The sequence below is a fragment of the Psammomys obesus genome, unplaced genomic scaffold, assembly GCF_907164565.1.
Source record: "Psammomys obesus unplaced genomic scaffold, mPsaObe1.curated_primary_1811, whole genome shotgun sequence".
In the NCBI taxonomy this organism is placed as follows: Eukaryota; Metazoa; Chordata; class Mammalia; order Rodentia; family Muridae; genus Psammomys; species Psammomys obesus.
In genome coordinates, this window is record NW_026585644.1 from 58,210,923 (window position 1) to 58,216,996 (window position 6,074).

Genomic DNA, 6,074 nt, shown 5'->3' on the forward strand with positions numbered 1-6,074 from the left:
ACACACACACACACACACACACACACACACACACACACACACACACAGGAGCAGAGCAACCAAATTGCTGGATTAAAATTCTTCTGCACTTGGCTTTGCTGTTCGGAGCAGGAAGAATTTGGGGGAAGAGACCTCATTTTACTTGATTTCCTGTTGTTATGTAAGCCTTTCATTCTCTGTTGCTCATCACTTCTCCATTTGACACAGACAGGGAATTTGTTCACAGTGTATAGCAGGCATACAAATTCAGGTTTTCCCATGAAGCCCATTCAATATCACTTCAGGCCCTTGGAAGGATATTCTTTCTCCCTGGACCCTGGGTAAGAGATCAATACCAATCTTCCCTACTCAGATTAGCTCTGTAGGAATCAACTTCTGACATCCAATACCTGTGGCTGAAGAGTACCTCTTATACTGGGTTAACCATGGGTGATGTGTGGGTGTGAAAAATTGCAGGAAATAATATGCCATGTTATATTCTGCAGGACCCAGTGGGCTTCAAATTCCTGCCAACCAACTCATGATAGAAGGAATGCTTTCACCAATGTCCCTTGTCTTTTTCTGTACCCTAGAAATTACTAACTATACAATTGACCCAAAGACTTAGACGATTTCTGATGACAGACTATGTCAGTTCCTAGATTAGAAGAAAAAAGGCACATACTTCCGACTTCATACTTCCAACAAAGATATGAGTTGAATACATAGAACACTCCCTTTGCTTCTAGTCCACCTGGAGAAGATGGGGTTGTGTATTATGGAATTGGAACTTCTCAGAAACTTCAATCAGAGCTTAGTTGCTTGCAAACATCAGAATTCTTCGAACTATGAGAAGTGAGTGCTCAGCATCACTAGTTCTTAGATGAGGGCTCCAGTCTCCATTCATAACACTTGTGTGTGCCTCCCTCACAATTCACCCTTAAAAGTTCACATTTACCGAAAATTTTCATTTTGAGTTCTGCATGGCTATTTCATATGTTTTCTCCTTTAATCTTCTAAACAGAGCAGAGACATATTAGTAACTTCTTCACCCTTCAATTAAATAAGTTTTGACTAAGATAGTAAAATAACTTATTGTGGTCATATAGCTAATAAGAAGTAAGAAATCAAATTTGACTCCAAAGACCATTGTAATTTATCATACTTATAATTTATGAGCTAATCCCATTTTAGTGTCTGTCTCAGGAATTTTACTTCCTGATAACCCTGAAACTGGACATTTATTATTAAGTACAACTTTTCAGTGTTCACTACAAGTTAGTTGGAATTAATTTAAAGCTTTGATTCATCAACCCTGTATATGAACATGTTGACTAATTTACTCTTATAAAATTCTAATATGTACAGGCACTGTGCTGGTATTAAAGATAGAGACTAAAAATGTGTTTGTATTTTGATATCAATTTAGCACAAATTAAGTGGTTTAAGCTGACAGGAACTTAATTACTCATAGTTAAAGTTGTAGTGTCAGATCAACCTTTTTGTGAAGACCAAAGAGGACTATTAATGTGTGCCTCTTCTACTTTCTGGTAGATTCAGGCACTTTCTGCATGTGGCCTCAGCCCAAAAGGCTCTAATTCCATCTTCAAATGGCTTTCTCCTGGTTTATTCTCCTTTTCTAACTTTTTTATGGTCTCATTAGATAGGGTCCCACTCAAATAAGTAGAGATCCTACTTATATCTACAAAGATATATGTAACAGTACACTTTGTGTTGTTATAATGAAGTATTAAAGATTGAGTGATAGTGTAAAGATAAAAGCTTTATTAACTCACAGATCTAGAGTTTCCAGAGCCTGAAACTACTGATACAATTTTCAATAGCAGAGCCACATGGCTGTATAAAGCAATAAACCGCAAGATAAATTGAATGTGTTTGTATGCCTAGCCCGGTTTCACCCATTTAAAAAAGTCTATAAAGTTTATTATAAAAACATGCAAATAAAGAAAAAATACAATTATTCCCAATTTTCTGAGGAAGTGACAGACTGATTTCCAAAGTGATTGTACAAGTGTACATTCCCACCAGCAATGGAGGAGGGTTCCCCTTCTCCACATCCTCTCCAGCATGTGTTGTCACTTGAGTTTTTATAGCCATTCTGATAGGTATAACATGAAATCTCAGGGTTGTTTTGATTTGCATTTCCCTGATGACTAAGGACATTAAACATTTCTTTTTTTTTAATTTTATTTTTTTCTTATCAGTTACATTTTATTAACTCTGTATCCCAGCCGTGTCCCGATCCCTCATTCCCTCCTAGTCCCTCCCTCCCTCCCTCATCTCCACCGTGCCCCTTGCCAAGTCCACTGATAGGGGGAACCTCCTCCCCATTCATCCGCTCCTGTTTTATCAGGTATCTTCAGGACTGGCTGCAAAGCTCTCCTCTGTGGCCTAACAGGACTGCTCCTCCCTTGGGGGGTGGGGAGGCCAAAGAACCAGTCATTGAGTTCCTGTTAGAAATAGTCCTTTTTCCCCTCACTATGGGAAACCAATTGATTACTGAGCTACCACAGGCTACATCTGAGCAGAGGTTCTAGGTTACATTCATACATGGTCCTTGGTTGCATGTCAGTCTCAGAAAAGACCCTGTGCTCAGATATGTTTGGTCCTTGTGGAGCTCCTATCCTTTTCTCATCAGACTAACTCCCCTTCTTTCTTATGATTCCCTGTACTCTGCCAAAGGTATGATCATGAGTCTTTGCTTTGAAAACACTGCTAGTTAGAGTTTTTCAAATGCGCTCAGTAGACTCCTGTCAATGTTTAATGTGCATCCCATCTGTCTTTCAAAACGAAGATTGATAATCTTACCCCATGTCTGCTCTCTTGATTATCTTTTTTAGGTGTATAGATTTCATTATGTTTATCATATCTTATAGGTCTATATAAGTGAGTATATACCATGTTTGTCTTTCTCCTTCTGGGATATTTCACTCAGGATGATCTTTTCTAGGTCCCACCATTTGCCTGCAAATTTCATGATTTCCTCCTTTTTGATTGCTGAGTAGTATTCCATTGTGTAAAAATACCACAATTTCTGTACCCATTCCTCCGTTGATGGACATCTGGGTTGTTTCCAGGTTCTGGCTATTACAAATAAAGCTGCTATAAACATGGTTGAGCAAATATCTCTTTTGAGTACTTGATCAAACTTTGGGTATATACCTAGCAGTGGTATAGCTGGGTCTTGAGGAAGCACTATTCCTAATTGTCTGAGAAAGCGCCAGATAGATTTCCAGAGTGGTTGAACCAGTTTACATTCCCACCAGCAGTGGAAGAGGGTTCCCCTTTCTCCACAACCTCTCCAGCATGTGTTGTCCCTTGAGTTTTTCATCTTGGCCATTCTGATGGGTGTAAGGTGATATCTCAGGGTTGTTTTGATTTGCATTTCCCTGATGGCTAATGAGGATGAGCATTTCTTTAAGTGTTTCTCTGCCATTCGATATTCCTCTGTCGAGAATTCTCTGTTTAGCTCTGTTCCCCATTTTTTAATTGGATTACTTGGTTTTCTGCTTTTCAGCTTCTTTAGTTCTTTAAACATTTCTTTAAGTGTTTCTCTGCCATTCAATACTCAATCCTCATTTAGAAGGACAAATGAGGTAGGCATTGGAAACAGGAGATGACAGAGAGTAGGACAGGAGCCTCGGAAAGACTTTACTGATCGAGGTATCAAGGCAGAGGTTGAGACTCATAACCAAACTTTGGGCAGAGTACAGGGAATTATGAAAGAAGAGGGAGATAGAAAGACCTAGAGGGAACAGGAGCTCCAAAAGGAGACCAACAGAGCCCAAACAAACAAACAAACAAACAAAAATCCCCAAAAAACAAAAAACAAAAACTGAGCCCTGGGAGCCCTGCAGAGAATGATAAGCCAACCAAGGACAATACATGGAGAGGACCTAAAAACCCCACTCAGGTGTAGCCATTGACTCAGTTTCCAAGTGGGGTCCCTAGTAAGGGGAGCAGGGGCTTTCTCTGGCAAGAACTCACTGGCAGGCTCTTTGATCACCACCCCATGCCTTGTCAGGCCACAGAGGAAGACAATGCAACCAGTCTTGATAAAGGCTAGGATCAAATAGAAGGAGAGGAAGACCTCACCTATCAGTGGACTAGGGGAGGGGCAGAGGGGAAGAAGAAGGAGAGAGGGTAGGATTGGGAGTAGATGAGGGAGGGGGCCACAGCTGGGATACAAACTGAATAAATTGTAATAAATGATAATAATAAAAAAATTAAAAATAAAAGAAAAAATACCGCACACCAAAATCAAGCAGACCCAAGTTTATGCTGCTTTGAATATAGTTGAGCAAGTGTCCTTGTTGTATGGTGGAGCATCTTTTGAGTATATGCTCAGGAGAGGTATAGCTGTGTCTTGAGGTAAAGCTATTCCCAATTTTCTGAGAAAGCATCAGATTGATTTCCCAAATTGTTCTATAAGTATACACTCCCACCGGCAAAGGAAGAGTTTTCCCCTTTCTCTACACCTTCACCAACATGTGCTATCATTTAAGATTTTGATCTCAGTCATTCTGACTTGTGTGAGAAACAATCTTAGAGTTGTTTTGATTTGCATTTCCTTGATGACTAAGGATCTTGAGCATTTTTAAAATGCTTCTTGGCTATTTGATATTCCTCTGTTATCAACTCTGTTTAGTTCAGTGCCCCATTTCTTTTCAGTTTCAGGAGGTCCCATTTACTAATAGTTGATCTTAGAGCCTGAGCTGTTGGTGTTTTGTTCAGGAAGTTGTCTCCTGTGCCAATGAGTTCAAGGCTTTTGCTCACTTTCTCTTCTAATCGATATAGTGTATCTGGTATTATATTGAAGTCTTTGATCCACTTGGATCTGAGTTTTGTGCAGAGATATACATACGGATCTATTTGCATTTTCTACATGTAGACAAGAGCACCATTTGTTGGAGATGCTGTCTTTTTTCCTTTGTATGGTTTTGGTTCCTTTGTCAAAGACCAAGTGACTGTAGGTCTGTGGATTTGTTTTTAGATCTTCAATTGAATTCCATTGATCAACCAGTCTGTTTCTATGCCAGTACTGTTTTGTTTTTATTACTATGGCTCTGTAGTATAGCTTGAAGTCAGGGATGAAGATAACTACAGATGTTCTTTTATTTTATAAGATTTTTTTTTAGCTATTCTGTATTTTTTGTTTTTCCATAAGAAGTTTAGAATTGTTATTTCAAGGTCTGTAAATAAATGTGTTGGTATTTTGATGGGAATTGCGCTGAATCTGTAGATTGCTTTTGGTAAGGCAACCATTTTTTACTATAGTGATCCTACCATTCCATGAGCATGGGAGATCTTTCCATCTTCTGATATCTTCTTCAATTTCTTTCTTCAGAGACTTGATGGTTTTCTTCATACAAGCCTTTCATTTCTTTGGTTAGGGTTATACCAGAATACTTTATGTTTTTTTTTTTGTTTGTTTGTTTTTGTTTTGTAGGTATTGTGAAAGGTATTGTTTCCTTAATTTCTTTCTCAACTTATTTCTCTTTTGTATATAGGAGGGCTGCTGATTTTTTTGAGTTACTTTTGTATTCAGCCACTTTGCTGAAGGTGTTTATCAGCTCTAGAAGTTCCCTGGCAGAATTTTTGGGGTCATTTATATAAACTATATTATCGTCTGTGAATAATGATACTTTGAAATCTTCCTTTCTGATTTGTATCCCTTTGATATCCTTTAGTTGTCTTATTGCTCTAGCTAGGACTTCTTGTACTATATCAAAGAGATATGAAAAGAGTGGGCAGCCTTGTCTTGTCCTCAATTTTAGTGGACATGATTTAAGTTACTCTCTGTTTAGTTTGATGTAGGCTAAGGCTTGATATATATCGCCTTTACTATGGTTAGGTATGTGCATGACTTTAAACATGACCGAGTGTTGGATTTTGTCAAATGCTTTCTAAGCATCTAAGGAGATGATCATGTGGGTTTTTGTCTTTCAGTTTGTTTATATGGTGGATTACATTGATGGATTTTTGTGTATTGAACTATCTTGGAATACCTGGGATGAAGTTACTTGGAGGATGATATCTCTGACATGTTCTTGAATTCTGTTTGCAAGTATTTT